This window comes from Lissotriton helveticus, chromosome 3_1 (assembly GCF_964261635.1).
Source record: "Lissotriton helveticus chromosome 3_1, aLisHel1.1, whole genome shotgun sequence".
Lineage (NCBI taxonomy): Eukaryota > Metazoa > Chordata > Amphibia > Caudata > Salamandridae > Lissotriton > Lissotriton helveticus.
The window spans coordinates 1,274,629,798-1,274,648,106 of NC_136061.1; the positions used below are offsets into that span (position 1 = coordinate 1,274,629,798).

Sequence of the window (18,309 nt, forward strand, 5' to 3'; positions counted from 1 at the left end):
CACCAAGTTAGAAAAATAGCTCTTTCAGTAGAACCGGAGTTATGCAATTTAAAAGATTTTAGTGAAAATAGTGCCAAAAAGCACAAAGCACCAACTGTGGATATCTGGTTGTGCCTGGCTGGGACAACGTCACAAATTCAGGCCAACCACAATGGAGAGCGAGCTGGCTACAGGGACCCAGTTAGGCCCGCTGAACAAAGTACCTTAAATCCTGGTTTGCGGAGTGTTAACAAGGATTCCTGTCGAAGATGCGTTGTGCAGCTGAAGCAATGCATCGGTTCCAAGATGCGGCGAGGCTGCAATGCGAGGACCTGCATCATCACTGAGGATCCCTTCAATGGGGTTAGTGATGCGAAGTCCGGCACCGAGGTTGCAATAAACAGTCGGGAGGAGAGGTCTCAGTTCCGCTGGATTCACAGAGGCAGGCGCAGTACCTTGTGCCCACTTCCAAGTGTCCAGGAGAGGGGTGGCACCACTTAGCAGGGTAGACTTACAAATAGCCGAGTCCAGGTGAGAGTACAAGGTTGTTGGAAGCCTGTTGTGTCCCTGAGGCTTCAGATCAGGACTCAGGATGCCAGCTAACCAGAACTAGCACTTGGAGTCACTCTGGGTTCCAGGTTCAAGAGATGCAAGTCCAGTCTTTCTCACCCAGGCATAAGGCAGCAGGCCAGCACAGCAGGGCATCAGTCCTTTAGATCGGCAGTCCAGGAATGTGGCAGTCCTTTCAGCAGCACAGCAGTCCTTCTTCCTGGCAGAGGTTCCACAGGTCCAGCAATGTACTAAAGTGGTGGTGTCTGAGGTCCAGTATTTATACCCAGTTGTGCCTTTGAAGTAGGGAGAAGCTTCTAGAAGCATGCCTTTTCCAGACTAACTACTGGGGGCATGCAGCCCTTTATGTGGAAACATGACACAGCCTATTCAAATGTAAGTGGGGCTAGGCCTTGCTTCTCCCTCCCATCCTGCCAGTGATGGTCCAATCAGTCATGCCTAAGCTCCCCATTGTGTGTGACTGCCTAGGAGGAATACACATAGCCCAGTTGTCTACTATACAAACTCATGTTACCCAGAGACAGGCTGCAGGTTCCAAATGGCTACGGCAAGAAAATGCCAACTTTCTAAAAGTGTAATGCACAAAAGGCCAACCCAGTATACCCTTGTGGACTTAGGTATCTATGATTAAGTAAGGTAAGATGCCCACAAGGGACTAATTTGGAGTAAAATAAAAGTACTTAGATTATTTAGCAATGTCCTAAAATGACATCCGGCACTCAATTATTTACACTTCTTATAATAATAAGAAGGTAAATAAATCAAATGCTTTTACAGATTGTATTAAAATCAAACAAATAAGGAATGAAGGCGTTCAAAGTAAATGATGTCATATAGTACATTGACAATGTGAATGTCCATCTTAGCATTAAGACCCTGGGGGGGGGGGGAGATGGGCTATACATCAACGTTTCGATCTCATACAGTAAATTTCCATGAGATCATCATCAGGACTTTAACGTTTTTGCCAAGATGTAAATAGGACCCGACTCTAAACAATAAAAAAGGATCAAACCTATCATAAGTCAAACACAAATGCTTGTTTGCAGCATTATACACCTGTCATGGATGGAGCAGCAAGGAAAACCTGCTATTGCATTCCTAAAAGCTATGAAGAAAGAAACCATCATGAAAATAAATTTAAAACTGATTAAAACAACATGCAACTTGGAGGAAGTTCCCTTTTTTTTCTTTTTTTTCCCTTTAGTTTTTTCTTCCCCTTCCCCACACCCCCCCCTTCCCACCACCCCAAAACTCCCTCCCCTGAACCCTCCCCCTTTACCCCTCTCCCCCTTGCGTAGGCATTCAGACTCTACCAGAGTCTGTGTGATGTAGTTGCTGCACTTCTACTGAGCTACCGCTTCCCAACATGAAAAGACTAGTGGAAATTAAGCAAAAAAAATATATATAAACCATGACCAAAGTGGCCTCTTATATCTTACACAACATCTACGTAAATCTCAGCACATGCCTAACAATTATTACGAAAATACCCACATATGTGTTACATAATGCAATCAATCATGGTTAAATGTTGTTCTTTTCCTAAGCATGTACAGGTTATTACTAGCAGCACCTATACATTTTCCTAAGATTATCTAAGATAGTTCATCAAGATAGGCTTTTGCTTCCATTTCAGACTGAAAAAACTTTGTCTGACCACCATGTACAATTTTGAGTTTAGCGGGATTGTTCAAGAATGCCAGGGCTCCCTTATCTTGGAATGGTTTAATCAATAGGCGCAACCGCCATCGTCTTTCCACGGTTGCGTGAAAAAAATCGGGCCTTGAAAAAAATTAAAAATCCCTGAAAGATAATTTGCGATCAGGTCTCGCTTTCTCAGACACCACCTGCCGTAGCAAAAAATTTCCAAAGTATACTAAAATAGCACGGGGGTACACCCCTGGTTTCGGTGGTAGGTTGAATGGGACTCGATGGGCCCGTTGTATCTCCACATCCCAATTCCAGTTTTGAACTTCAGGCATAGATTCACTAAGAAGTTTAATAATGAAAGCTCGCATATTCTCCCCCTCCATCTTCTCCGGAACTCCTAAAATACGCAAGTTATTGCGCCGCTGCCTATTTTCGAAGTCCTCAAGCTTCCATTTGATATCCATGAGCTCTGCCTCCTGCAGCTTAATTTTCTCAGAGTTCTCAGAGGAGTCTTTTTCAGCCGACATCACCCTCACTTCCATTTCTGTGACTCTTTCGCCTATATGATTACAAGTTTTTGAAAGCTTCTTGACAACCCCTTGCATTTTGCGCAAAGCTGCCCGAGATCTTTTGCTATCCAGAGCGATCTCTTCTTTATGTGCTGCTATAGCCTGTAAAATAGTCTCAACCGCCATGGGAGGCATCTCCGAGATGCCAGAGCTGGCACCATGGCTGGCATCAGGGCGCTCTTTGGCTAGACCACAGTGCATGACTCTAGACCCTACTTTAGTCTTGGCTTTAACAGTATTAACATTCTGTCTTCCTTCCCCATAACTATCTTCTGAGGAATTAGGAAGAGGTTCCGACTCCTCGTCCTCCTCCTCCTCCGTAGACTCATAGCTCTCCGACCATTCCCCCACGACATCAGCTCCAACCTCTCCGGTCTCGTCAGAAAAGGAATAAAACTCACTAAGGTCTTTTTCACCCTCCGGGAGCTGAGCGGTTTGTAGCAAGCTTGCATTAGTTATTAGCACATTGATACATTCATTTACTGCAGTCCGCCCCGGGGAGCTGCCAGGATGCATAAGTGGGGGTATGGACAATAGTTCTTCTGAGGCAGCTGAGTGTGGAGTAGGTGGTGTAGATATGGTCTGGTTTGTAGCTAACGCAGCCTCCGTAGTCAAATTACCTAGCTCACTTTGTACCCCTAATATGTTTCCACCAGGGCCTGTGAACGACATAGCGCGCCCCTCCACACCTCGGATCTCGCCAGCTTCTAGCCCCTCTGCCAACTCGCTAGATTGTAAAAGTTCAGAAGTCTCAATGATAGTCAAATTGCTAGTGATAACCATATCTGTGGGGTGGAGGTTGGTGGCAGCACATGGGGGATCAGATGCTCCATTGTTTAAGCCCATAATGTTATTTGTTTGAGACATGGAGAGAGCTGAGGAGCCCTCGACCACTAAGCTGTTCTGACCATCATTTGAAGGTGTAGTTAATAGTAACTCAGCCTCAACCTGAGGACTAGCCTGGGCCAGTTGTTTCTTCAAAAATAAATCAAGTACTGTGACCCCCCCCGTAGTACTTAGCTTTCTTCGTGAGGCGAGGACCTCCTGTCTTGGAGTATTGTTCATGGGCATAGTCGCTTGTAGCTTCTTCGCTTTGCTTCTCACCGTTTTGGCCGAGATGCTGTCAGACTCTTCCCCGTCCAATGAGCCCTCTCGTTGTTGCCTTTCCGCCTCCTTGCGTAGCACTCTGGCTGCCTTCGCGACCCGTGCTCTGGTCGCGGCGGCTGAAGCAATCTACGGTGGCATTGCTGGTATTTTCGGAGAGCTCCGCGGATTTCTCCGCACACACGGTTGTATTCGCAAAGCAAAGCTGCCACACACTACAAAGCCGGAGTTCTGTAGCGACGGCTGCACCGCCTGAGATATCCACCGAAGCACGGTTACTGCAGCAGGCTGGAGTCTGTTTGAAGCGTTGCTGTGAGGGAGAGCCATGGACCTCCGCGTATGCCCAGGTAAGTTCAGACGTCTTTCGCGGCTTTCCCTGTGTTTTCTATACTGTAGTAACCCCTGTACCATAACGCCATGTAGATAAAGAGCAAAGAGCAAAAAGCGGGAATACAGATTAGGCGTAGACACAGGTTAAAAAATGCACAATTTTCCTCAACTTCCACGATTCTCAGCGATCAGCCAGCATCCATCATCGTTCAGCGATAGTTGGTAGTCGGCAGTCAGCAGTCATTTACAAGCTCTATTCAATCGAAAAATGAGCGATATAAACTTGGGTCATCTCCGGTCTGGTCACAGTGAAGCGGAGCTCAGTGAAGTGCTGCAGTCTGGTCTAGCGCTAGACCGCCATCTTGCCTCCACTTGGAGGAAGTTCCCAAGGAGAAAGAAAAAAAAAAAAGGGGTGTGCCCAGACAAGAAACTTTGAAAAAAGGGGTTTGGGCGGGAGGGTGTCAAACCTTTCCCAAGTAAAATCAAAATACCTCATGAGAAAGACTGAGGAACTTCTGATGATGTGGTGTTGAATATTTATTTCTACACATGAGTCTATATGATATATTAACAGAGGAACAAGTGAAATCAATCATAATGGTGCTTACTTAGGTGCTCTCTCTTAGGACTAAAAAGCAGTCACTTACTGAGATAAACTAAATAGCGAATGGGCTCCTAAATCATAGGAGTGGTTCAACGAAACAACATCGATGTAAAAAATATCGATGTAAAAAATATTGAGTAAAAAATATATACAACAAAAATATCGACTCCTATACTTAAACAGGTGAGTACAAAAATATTGTATCAAAAATATCAATTTTAAAAATATGTACGTTAAAAATATTCATTTAAATATATGTATAAAATAAAATACTATATATCAAATATATTAAATATTATTTTTAACAAAAAAATGTAATATACATTTTTACAAAATTTTACGAATAAACTTAATAAAAACCTACACAATCATAATAATTTATTTATATATATTTACTTTAAAATAATTAATGAACTATTATCTTTAATTTATTTTAAAACATTAAAATTATATAAAAATATAATATATATATATAAAAAATTAAAATATAAAAATAACATTCTAGATTAAATTAAAACGTTAAACTATAAATAAATATGTAAACTTAAATTGCCCAAGTGCAACAGTAGAAAAAGGGTTGGATAGCAAAATAATTAAATGTTCTATTCCAACTCGAGTGAGTGCAACAGTAGGGAAAGTGTTGGATAGCGGAGGGGTAAAAATTACTATTCCCACTCCAAACAGTGCAACAGTAGGGAAAGTGTTGGATAGAGGAGGGGAAAAATTACTATTCCTAATCCAGTGACTACAACAGAAGGGAAAGTGTTGGCTAGTGGAGTGGTAAAAATTGCTATTCCCACTCCAGTAAGAGCAACAGTAGGGAAAGTGTTGAATAGCGGAGGGGTAAAAATTACTATTCCCACTCCAGTGAGTGCAACAGTAGGGAAAACGCTGGATAGCGAAGGGGTAAAAATTACTATTTCAACTCCCGTAAGAGCAACAGTAGGGAAAGTGTTGGATAGCGGAGGGGTAAAAATTACTATTCCCACTCCAATTAGTGCAACAGTAGGATAAGTGTTGGATAGCGGAGAGGCAACAATTACTATTCCCACTCCAGTGAGTACAACAGTAGGGAAAGTGTTGGATAGCCGAGGGGTAAAAATTGCTATTCCAACTCTAGTGAGTGCAACAGTAGGGAAAGTGTTGGATAGCAGAGGGGGGACATTTACTATTCCCACTCCAAACAGTGCAACAGTAGGGAAAATATCGGATAGCGGAGGGGTAACAATTAGTATTCCCACTCCACTCAATGCAACCGTAGGATAGGTGTTGGATAGCGGAGGGGTAAATATTTGTGAGTGCAACAGTTGGGAAAGTGTTGGATAGCGGAGGGGTAAAAATTACTATTTCCACTCCAGAGAGTGCAACAGTAGGGAAAATGCTGGATAGCAGAGAGGTAAAAATTACTATTCCAACTCCAGTGAGTGCAACAGTAGGGAAAGTGCAGGATAGCGGAGGGGTAAACATTACTCTTCCAACTCCAGTAAGAGCAACTGTCGGGAAAATGTTGGATAGCGGAGGGGTAATTATTACTATTCCCACTCTAATGTGTGCAACAGTAGGATAAGTGTTGAATAGCGGAGAGGCAAAAATTACTATTCCCACTCCAGTGTGTACCACAGTAGGTAAAGTGCTGGATAGCTAAGGGGTAAAAAATACTATTCCAACTGCAATAAATGCAAGAGTAAGGAAAGTGTTGGATAGCAGAGGGGTAACATTTACTATTCCCACTCCAGTGAGAGCAACAGTAGGGAAAGTGTTGGATAGCAGAGGGGCAAAAAATACTATTCCCACTCCATAGAGTGCAACAGCAGGGAAAATGTTCGATAGTGGAGGGGTAAACATTAGTATTCCCACTCCACTCAATGCAACAGTAGGATAAGTGTTGGATAGCGGAGGGGTAAAAAAATATATTCCCACTCCAGTGAGTGCAACAGTATTGAAAGTGTTGGATAGCTGAGAGGTAAAAAATTCCCACTCCAGGGAGTGCAACAGTAGGGAAAATCTGGATAGCGGAGGGGTAAAAATGACTATTCCCACTCCAGTGAATGCCACAGTAGGGAAAGTGTTGGATAACGGAGAAAAAAAAATACTATTCACACTCAAAAACTTAGAAAAAAAATCTATTAAAAATGTAAAAAATAATATTTCAAACAATTAAAAATAACACATATTGTAATACTAATTTCTTATAACAAAAGCCTACAAATATTATATAAATAAAATAATAAATACATTTACAAATAAATCATTCTTTTAAACTAGAAATGATTTACAAACCAAAAGTTTAATCAAACATAAATGTATTTATTTATTTCCTACCCTATAACACCACACCAATAACAAAACACTTCAACATTTTTCATTAAATGTATTTACATAATTAACGTAATTAATAATGAATTAAAAAATATTATTAATAAAAAATAAATAAACAATAATTGACTACACACACTTTAACACTACAATATCCACAACACACACCTGAATTAAACTATGAAATAATAAAACACAATTAAAACTTATTGTATTTTTATTTGTTTATTTATTTTCTCTGTGGCAAATCCATCATGGCCGACTTAATTCTCCCCCTCCTTTTTCCGATTTGAGCACCTGCGGGGTTTCTTAATATTGACATCTTTTGGGTTCTTAGTTATTTGTTTCACATTCAGTGATAGTATTTACAGTACTTTTTTAGGGCTTTATATTTTTATTCTTTTCTTATTTTTATCTCTTTCTTTTATTCCGGTATGTTTATGTAAGATTCAATATGGCCGACAGCTTTGGCTTTGGCACACATTGATATTGCTGTCTAGCTTTTCAATCGCGTTTTCCAACATGGCCAACAGCTTTTGCAGATCGACGGAGTCAGATCCCGCTCTAGCCTTTACCAGAGAGCGCATGTGCCCCGCATTTCCGGATGTAGATCCCGGGAACTTTTTTTATTTATAGGGCTTGGACACCCTCAGTCTGTCCATTGGCAGGATCTGTGGGGGAAATATTTTTTGCGGCACGGTCGACCAGCATTGGAAGTAAGTACTATTCTTTCTGACCTACCGCACTCTCTCACCTCCTGCTTTCCTTTATCAGTTATTGGTAGTCCCCTAAATTACTTGTTATTGTTTGTTCTGATCCCCTCTAGATTACTGTTATTTACTTTGGCACTTTTTTGCATTGTCGTTCCTGAGGCCTTTTTAGGGATGATTCCTGGATAAAAATCAATACAGGTATTCTGTTGTATCAAGACCTTTTGATGTTACTCTTTATTTGTCTCTACATATAGTTTTTGATATTTGCTTCATTTGTTTTTTGCCTGTAGATACCTTGGTCCCTAGTGACACCATGGAGATATCTCCAGTTCAGCAATTTTAAATGACTGAATGCTGAAGCGAGTTTTTATTGGATTAGCTGTGATTGTGAGTATTGGCTCACGTTTCCCCTATGTCCTTCTTTATGCATCTGTTGCAACAGGCTCTTTTTATAGCCCATGGTTCTGTTTTATTTTCTGCACAGATATGTTTTCCTGTTTGGACACACCCCTCCCTGTTCTTCTGTAATTCCAGTGTGGCCCCAGTTTTAGACTTTTAGATCCTTTCCTTCATAGATATGTGCTTTTTCTTATTTGTCCATATTTTTTCTGCTCTGTTGTTTGTCAGTTACCATTTTTTATTTTTTACCGTTACATATATCTTATCTCTTTGTTTTCCATGTTCTCAGATATCTCAGCTGTACCTTCATGTTGCATGCTCTTTATGCCATTCTCCTCATGTCCCTTGCTATATATTGACGCTTAGGCTCATATTCCTGATCTATTTTCCTCTGGGTGACTATGTCTGTCTTCAGTCTTTGGGTTTTTAAGGTTGTTTGATTTGGATTTATGCAAGTGGTCTTTGTCCATGATTTTGCATTTTTTGGGTGTTCCACCTTTATTTATTGGTGTTTGTTTCATTTTCGACTAGATTCGAGTTTCTTTCTCATGTTGACTAGTCTAGCAGTTCTTATCTTTTTTTATCTCATGTGTTGCCTATTTGTCCCCACTGACGGTTTTTATAGCCTTGCACATACACTATACATTGTGTATCTTGATTGTTGATGGCTTTCACCTGGCTAAAAACAAAAATGATGAAGTCTGCGCCCTGATGAAGGAAGTCTCAAGCAGTAGCATTTCCGAAACACGCGTCGGCTCTTTCTCACCTTTGTCGTTATATTTGTGATGTTTTGGTTATGCACTTTCGGTATAATGTTTCTCTTTTTGTCTTGTTATGTAAGTTTTCTAGTTTTGCATTGATGCATTTATGTCATTTAGTTATGGTTTATTTGTTAGCTAGTTGGTCCTTTGTATAGAGTTGTCAATTTTTTCTCCTTTCGAGAACTTGTTCTGTCTTGCAAATCATTTGCCTGTTGTACATATGAATGTTGTTATTTATTGTGTATTCACATTTAGTCACTAAAAATATTTATGGATTTGTTTTTTACACAAATAGTAATGAATTAAAAAAAATATGATGAATAAATAACTGTGATTCCAGTTATTCTGTGGGTGACATTATTACATATGAGCTACTGCCCATTCAAATTTAAGATAGTGGGGGTATTCATTCACGTTTCTCATTGTACTTTTCCTGCTTGGAATGTCCTCCAGTACTAGATTTTTATTTTTATTTTAAAGGTTTTATATAGTGCTGGCTAGACCTGGCGGTATCAGAGCACTTTACATGAGTATCAGACCATAATTGCAGGTTACATCATTACAAAGGTTACACAGTTATTAGAGCCTGGCAACATAGTGACAAGTACGGTCGAGACAAACAAAAAGGACATATACGTAAGGGAAAAATCAGGCAAGGGGAGAGATTCAGGGGCGGGGGTAAGAGCAGGGGAAGTAGACAGAGAATGGAGGAGGGGAAGAGGAGGGGAGGGTGAGAGACACAGCATGGAAAGAGGAGGGGGAGGGTGACGGGGACACAAACTGTTAGACGAGTCAGAGCTGCGTCCAAAGTCCACTAAGCTGTGATCCCAGGGGAAGTGGTATTATTACCCCATCTCTGTTGCGAGAGGCTCCCTATATGCAGTGGACTCTCTCAGAGGGGTCGCGGAGACTCCAAGGCCTACATCCTGGACCCTTTCTCAAAAAGGGGAGAGGGAGAGCTTTGGCAAGGGGTGCCATACCATACCCCAACAGTGAGTGGCTCCCTAGGTGCTGTGGACTCTCACAGCGGGTTCGCAGAGACTCCAGAGTATAAATATTGGATCTTTCCCCAACAAGGGGAGAAGGAGTGCTTGGTCAAAGGGCACAAAAGGACAGGGGGCTAGGTGGTGTAGCGGTCAAGGGGAAAGTTTCAGGTGAGAGGGGATAGGAGCAAAGGAAGTAAGACAAAGAAAGAAAGAGTGCTAAATCGGAACCGATAGATAGATAGGAGACAAGGAAAAAGCAGAGTTACAGAAATACGATGGGGGAGTGAGCGAGACAGGGAAACAGGGAGAAAAACTGTGCCCAAAGTCCGGCTGGGTAGGTGATGGTCCGGGGATGAACCAAGGCTGATCTCCTCAATAGATAAACAGAGCTAGTGTTCTCAGGGCCCCTCTTATGTTTCTTTGCTATAGTTCCCGGCACGTTGCCGTGAGGGTTGTAGGTTCTCTGGTCTTTGGAGCAAGATACTTCTTTCTGTCTTCACTTTGGTTGTGTTTGTCTGTTTTATTTTTCTATTTCTGGTGTCACTTAATCCTTTCGACCTATCTGTACTTATTGGAGCTCATAACTCCTAGTTCCATTTCTCCAGGTTTTCAGTGGGTGGTTCCCATTATGGGGAGCATAAAAACTTTAGGGTTCACAGATGACGACTTTACTAGATTTCTTGGACAAAATTCTTCCTCAGATCGTCCTTTCTCTCTTAATAAAGGGATTAATGATGTGTGGTTAAAACTTCTCAATCTAAAAAAAAAAGGCTAGGAGAACTGAATCTCATGCTGAATTTATGATTGAATATCTCAAAGCAGGAGTTATTCCTAATGGCCTGAGGATAAGGAATATCCCAGGCCTATTTGTTGAGATTCGTACATTTTTAGAAAGATGGTCCCTTAGAGCTAATAGGTGTTCCAGGGACCTTTTGGTGCTTATTATTGAGACCGCCAGAGAGGTTGTTGCCACCCTCCTTAAAGAAATATCTGAGATTGAAGAAGCGTTAAAGAAAAACAATCCCATAGAGGATGCAAAGAAAAAACTTGATGAAGTCAATCTGGAGCTGAATTCTTTCAGTGACTACCTCATGAAGAAAAAAACGGACAAATTGAGAAAAGATATTCGTTATTTCTCCGAGGAGAAAGTGTATCCTTACCTGGGTGCCCAATATTATTTCTCTAGGGACCCATCTCAGCAAGGAGACCACCAACATTGGTCCAATAGAAGGATAATCACCTTTTCAGAAACGTCCGAATCAGACAACGAAGGAGGATCTAGCACCTCTGAGGGATTTGTTAACAGACATGCACCATTCGAGGACCCCCAATGGTATATTAGTTTTTTAGCCAATCGCTGGGGGACTACCTGAGTCAGGTTCAGACCACAGGAGAGGGGTCGCTACCAGCACACAGAGAATCACCCTCAGTATCTGCAAACAAGGAGGAACCAATACTGGAGGGAGTAACACAACTGGCCCATACTGATCCCATTCCTATTTTGAATTTGTCTAAGAAATCTTTGGATGAATCTACCATCAATTTACTTTCTTGTGGACTGTTGTTTGTACCTAGTACCTTTTTTTAACTAATTTGAATGGGACACGCTGATTCTCGGACTGACTGCCGTGAGGGGAACGGCTCCATTATATTCACTGCTTAGACCTTACCTGCTCTCCTTGGGGGCCAACCGCTTCGCTGCGAAGCACCGCACCGCCGTGAGGGGAACAGCTAGGCGGGTGCAGCCTACAACATCCAGCAGGCTTTGCAGGGCACACACTGAGGACATCACCAGACGTCACCAGAGGGCGCCGGAGGTCCTCTTTGGCAGTGCAGCCCTCCCGCAGCGCGGGACTTGCGCGGGCATGCCCGGGCCAAGGGTGGGCCCGTCCATGCCCGTCAGAGCCCGATAGAGGCTGGGCTGGGCCCCCCTCTAACACCTCCTAAATGGGTAAGCGCAAATATGTGGGTAATAGGGAGCTGGAGGGTTTAAAGGCAAAATTTCCTAGAAAGACTCATTCTAAGACTCCCTCAATTATCTCATATTTGACGTCTGCTGTGGGAGAACTAAACAAAGAGATTGCTAACGCAGAAAAGGAGATGGGGCTGGGGCTAGGTACAAGTAAAACTTGCGGTGAGGGGATTCCGCCTACTGATCATCATGTATCTGCCCCTGTACCTTTGGAACCGGTGACCTTGATCAAAACCTCAAATACAAGGTGAGTAGCTCAAGCTCCCAAATCTATTAGGTCCGAGACTGGTGCTGGGAGACTTCACCCTGTATTACGGACCGTCCCACAATGTGTTTATCTGGGGCCCCTGAGGGGAAAAGGGGTCTCAATAGGGAAATTGGAAAGTGACAAAAATCTGTTAAAAAAGGTCCCTCTAAATCGAGTTTTAAGCTTGATGAGAATATTGAACTGACTCTATGGACTTTAATAGAGGAGATCTTTAGCGAACGGTTTGAGTCTATATTAACTGGTATTGCCAAAGATATCATTGATACTCTTAACACTTGTGTTGGTGACCTCAAGAAAAAATGTGAGAGGCTTGATTCCTTTTTAATGGAAATATACCATGGAAGCTGTTCGCAATGAAGGTTTGCTGTCTAATCCCACTTTAGTGAGGGTTATTAATTCTTCAGAGAAACACCTGGGTTATTAACTATATCCATCCTAAGGGGGTAGGGTTAATCCTAACCTGGAGGGGGAAGCAGGGGGTAATCAAAAACCAGTAAACCCTTGCAAAGTATTCATAGCTCTGTCAATTTACTATCCTCTGGTCTGGCAGTGACAGACATTGAGAAATATGCACCCCAAAGTGCTAAGGCAAACTATAATGGTGATAGAATCAATCTCCCCCCGAAGCAACCCCTTTGGTTGCGGTTTTAGTTGGAGTTCCTCCTATGAGGGATCCCGAAGGTGAAACCACGTTGGCCCTTATTCGAAAGACAAAACATTGGTGTGCTCAAAATTGCTCGGGCCGACCTGGGATTTCGTCACATATTATGATTGCAAGGAGGGTGGCTTGGGTTGGAAATGGTCCCAAAGAAGTATCCGGTGACTGTATCATAGTCAATTTCGATAAACAGGATGTTGCAGATAGGTTGTTCTGGGTCTCCTCCCCGTAATTGGAGACGACATTAGGGCACCCTCTTTGGGTTTCTTTTACCCTCCTCCAAAAACCTCTATAAGAGATGGAGTTGGAGTAAGAGGCACGGATTCTTGGAGTGGTCCCAACCCAATAATAAGTAACACTACCAGAGGCTGCGCTAAGCCAGTCTCAGAGAACAATATGAGGGAAGTATATGCACCGTCATATCTGGCCTACTGTCCGCCCCGGTTGGGTGAGGGGGATTTATCACTTTCAAACAGTTTTTTACCCCTAGCACAACTGGATGAAAATGATTGACTGGTTGACAAGGAGGGTGATGGTGTTGCCTCTTCTCCGAGGTCCTGTTATTATTAATGCTCGAGGCAAAACTTTACAAAACTGAAATATCTTTAGTTGGAATATTGCGGGATTAAGGTAAAAAAGAACTGACCCTTTATGGCAGGATTTTATTAAATCCCATGACATAATAGTGCTACAGGAAACATGGGATACAGAGGCAAACTTTTGGGTGGATGTGTATAGGTCTTTTTTCCAACCTGCTCGCCCTCCTGTAGCAGGAAGAGCAATAGGAGGGCTAATGTTCCTGCTTTCTCTCAGAATAGAGGGTACCCTTAAAATGGTAGAGGCTGATTCCCCAAACTGTTTAGCGGTAGAGGTAACCCTACCTAGCCGTTCAAAATTATTATTGGTAAATCTGTATAATTCTGTAGAATCGGACTTCAGGAATCAACACTTGTGTTTTCTTAAATCCTTTTTAGACGATTACAGGTTAAAACAGTCCACGTCTTATTATATCTTATTAATGGGCAATTTTAATATACACCCCTGTGACTTAAACTGTCTTATAAATGATCCTCTTGGACACAATAACTCGGAAATACCGCATTTTGAACATTCACCCCATGGGGAGCCCTTGGAGGATCTTCTGGCCGATTCAGACCTCTTTAAACCCGGCTTTTTTAGCCAGTCTGAGCAGTGTCCCACTTTTAAACACAGAAATAAAGACACTATTATTGACTACATATTTCTGTCCTCCAGGTGGCCACATAAAGTAGTTTCTTACGATGCCAGGTTGTCACCATATAGTGATCACAATCCAGTTATTTTAGTATTGGATGGTGGGTCTGGCATTCTGGGCCTGGGCGGGGGTAATTGTTAAGCAAAAAGTTGGGTAAAATGTGACCAGGGGAGGAGGCTTAAATGGTCTAAAGTAACCCCCGATACGTTCTTTGCAGATTTGTGTGCAAAGGCTGAAGTGAATCTTGCTTTGTCTATTGACGCCTCTAACCCATAGGTCCTGATCCGCAAAGCTTTTGAGGGTATATGTAGCCAGATTGCTGCAGATTTTAGGATTAGCACAAAGCCGAAAAGGCCTCAGGGTACTAGATTGTTTGATAATACTTGCTTGAGAGTCCATCGACTACTAATCTTAGCATTGAAAAGTGTCCCACTAGATAGGGTCTTCGTGGGGAGCTTACGTAAGCAGTATAAGCGAGCGGTGCATGCTCGGAAAACAGAAATCAAATCCGAGGCCTGGAATGCTCTTTTATCAGTAGATATCTTGAAAGACAGTGCAAAATTTTGGTCCATTATTAATGCCCCATTTTTTTCTTCCACTGAGAATGACGTGCAGGAATACAACATAACAGAGGCTCAGTGGCTAGTGCATTTTGGGGCAGTTTATAAGTCCACTAGCTCACTGACCCCCTCTGCCAGCCTTCCTTCGCAATTGGGAATAGACCCTTTTGTGTTCAGAGAGTCTGATACTGAGAAAGCTATAAAGGAGACCGCTGGGAATTAAGCCCCAGGTCCCGATTGTGTTCCGGGCGGACCTTTATAAATGCGACCCTAAATTTTGGTCCAAAATATTGACTAATGTTTTCAATGCCTCTGGTTCGCAGGGGTTTTCGACTTCCTGGAGTCAATCCATCATTATTCCCATTTTTAAGAAAGGTCAGAGAGCGGACCCTCAATGCTATAGACCCATATCGCTGATTGATTCAGCGGTTAAGATTCTTGGAAAAGTGGTCTTAGCTAAGATTTCTGACTGGATAAATGAAAACAAGATTTTATCAAACCTGCAGTATGGCTTCAGGCATGGAAGAGATACTATGGACCAGTGCCTCAACTTACATTTATTAATTGGCAAGTATACTGTGGCCAAAGTGGGCATATTGCACATGGCTTTCATGGACTTATACTCAGCCTTTGACCTGGTTAACAGGTCTAGGCTGTGGAGTATACTGCTAGAAATTGGCCTGGAGCCATGTCTAGTTCACTTCCTAGCCGATCTTCACCGGGACCTGTACGCGGCAGTTAGGACTTCCCAGGACAGCAGATGTACCAGATCCTTTAAGTCGGATCGGGGCGTTCGCCAAGGGTGTATATTGGCACCTTTATTGTTCACTCTCTATATTAAGCTCTTGACAAATCCTTGATGGAGACCAGTCTGGACAACCCGCGTGTAGGAGAACATTTAATACCTGTTCTCCTATACGCGGATGATGCCGTCCTTATAGCGCGTACTGCGTTGGGTCTCCAGAAACTTCTGGATGCTTTTGGGTCCTATATGCAGTCCTTAGATCTGGTCGTGAACAACGGGAAGTCGCACACAATGTCTATTGGTAAAAATACCAGGAAAGTGAAGTCATTCTTGTGTTATGGTGAGGAAGTGTCCAGGGTTACTTCTTTTACTTATCTTGGCGTACTACTCGATGATAAAGGTTCCTGGGTCACCCAAGATAAAGTAAAGAGACTGGCTGTTAGCAGGTCAACAGCAGCCTTCTCAAGGTTTGTTCAACGCCTGGGGACCAAGCCATTCGCGGCAATTCTGAAAATATATAGTTCAAAGTGCCTGGCTATTGCCTCATATGGTTCCTCCATTTGGGGTTTTAAACAACAGATAGGGATTCAGACAGTCGAAAATAGATTCCTTCGAAGCCTTTTGTCTGTCCCTCATTCAACAACTACTTACGGAATTCATCAGGAAATGGGGCAGGGCTCTGTCTCAGATATTTTGAGCTTAGCTCCACTTCTGTGCTGGGTCAAAACATGGTTTAACCCAGAATTGATATTGAATCAGTTGATTCTCCGAGATATTATCAATCTGGATAAAGCCAATAGAATTAAGTAGCTGACATATTTAAAAATGTGTTTCTTAAATTAGGCTGGCCAGAATTATTTGAGTTTCCTGATAGGATCTGTAAGGAAGATTTAAAGTGGGTCAAAATAAATTTTTTGAACACAGTAATGATGGAAAGGGAAGAGCGGGAGTTGCAGAAACCTTCAGCAAGGGATCATTGTCTGACTAAAACCACCATGTCAATTGAACCTTACCCGATAACGGTATCTAAACCTTTTCACCGTTGGCTGCTGACAAGATTCCGTTTCAATTTGATCCACTTGGTTTTGGATGATTTCCAGGGGTGGTGTAAGCCAGAGGAGGCTGAACCCTGCCATTGTGATAATTTTTCTATACAGAATACGTTACATTTTATGATGTTCTGTGATTGTTACAATGTTATTAGGAGGAAGTCCATAATGCCATTATTGAAGGGTAAGGGTTTTGTACAAGTCAGACTGGCCTTACTCTATCTCCAAATGTTGAGCAACCCCTGGGATACCTTTAAAGTTGCTTGTTTTCTTGATGCTGCTGTCTGTTTGAGCAACAAAAGATATCTTGGTTCAGACAGTGCATCATTCGCATTGGCAACGTTTTATGGATTAACAACTCGGATACTCGCCTTTTTTAATTTTTACAGATTTAGTGTACCTTGTGATGATTTTAATGTTTTTTTAAAGGATGTGTTGTTGTCTTTGTATTTGTATGTATGTACTTTTATGATTTTAACAAAAATTGAATAAAGTGGATCGATTGATTGAACTAATTTGAACTAAACAGAGATATTCAATCGTTCTTCCGTAAAATTAGAATTCTTCTCAGGACAAGACATCATGCCTAGTAACAACAAAACAGGTTTCCACTCTACCTCTGTATTTACACCCACGTTGGACTAAGTGGGGCCGGAAGTAGGTATTTTTGAGAAAGTAGTATATTCTAAAATACAAAATATGACCACATTTGTCCCAAGACTTTCATTCAATCTTAATTATGACGAATATGAAGCCCTTAAAAAGGTGTCTATGGACCACACTCCTACCATCAAACCTAGTTACAGGGGGGGTGGGATCGTGGTTTTAGACAGTATTGAACATAAAGAACAAATACTGACAATGCTCAATGTTCCAGAGCATTACTGCCGCGTCACTACGTACCCCTATGAAAAAATTCAAACTGAGATACTTGAGGTTACCCAGAAGCAGGGCCGGACTGGGAAAGTGCTCGGCCGCTCCCTCTCCCCCCTTGGGGGGGGGGGGTTGGAGGTGCCGCCGAGTGCTTTGATAGGGCTGGTTTTTGGCCAATGTTGTTGCAGGGACGATTTTGCAGCTATGCTGCAAAAACGGCCCCTGTAACAAAATCGGACCCAGGGGCTCAAAACCGCCCCCACCCTTGCGGCGCACCGGGGGATTGCCCGGTGCCCGCTGTGGCCAGTCCAGGCCTGCCCAGAAGGCCTTGGAGTGTGGCTCCATTTGCAAACAGGAATTTGAATATCTCAATAAATCTTTCTTCAAGATTCCAGTTCTATACATGGTCCCTAAAACACATTAAAACACCCTTACACCCCCCTTTAGGCCTATCCTGTCCACTATAAGCTCCTTACGGAGCCTCAATCTAAATATATGGATGCGTTTCTGCTACCATTATTCCTTAAACTTCTAGCCTATCTCCGAGACACGGGCTATTTGATTAGCAAAATTGAGGGCCTCAACTTCAATGCCAACATTGATATACTGGTCTCAATGGACATTTAAGCTTTGTATACTAACATTCCTCAATGTGGGGCAATGGAGGCAGTCAAAAGTGCCCTCCAAGAACAAGATTGTCATCTTGACAACTTATTTATTCTGGAATGTTTAGCCATTGTGCTAAAAGAAAACTTTTTCGAATTTGACAGAACCATCTATAAGCAGGTCCGAGGCATCAGCATGGGCGCTGCCTGTGCGCCCAATCTAGCTAATACCTACATGGACTGTTTTGAGAACAGATTAATCTATAATGAGGTAGCCCAATTCTATGAAAATATTTTCCATTGGCACTGATTTATAGATGACATCATCTTCATTTGGAAAGGCCCCAAAGAGCAACTTATG

At 42.4% G+C, this 18,309-nt stretch overlaps 1 pseudogene; it reads left to right on the plus strand.

Moving 5' to 3' along the window:
- Positions 1-4,200: 4,200 nt before the first annotated feature.
- Positions 4,201-18,309, plus strand: part of LOC144824241 (large ribosomal subunit protein uL14 pseudogene) — a 43,520-nt pseudogene continuing 29,411 nt past the window's right edge.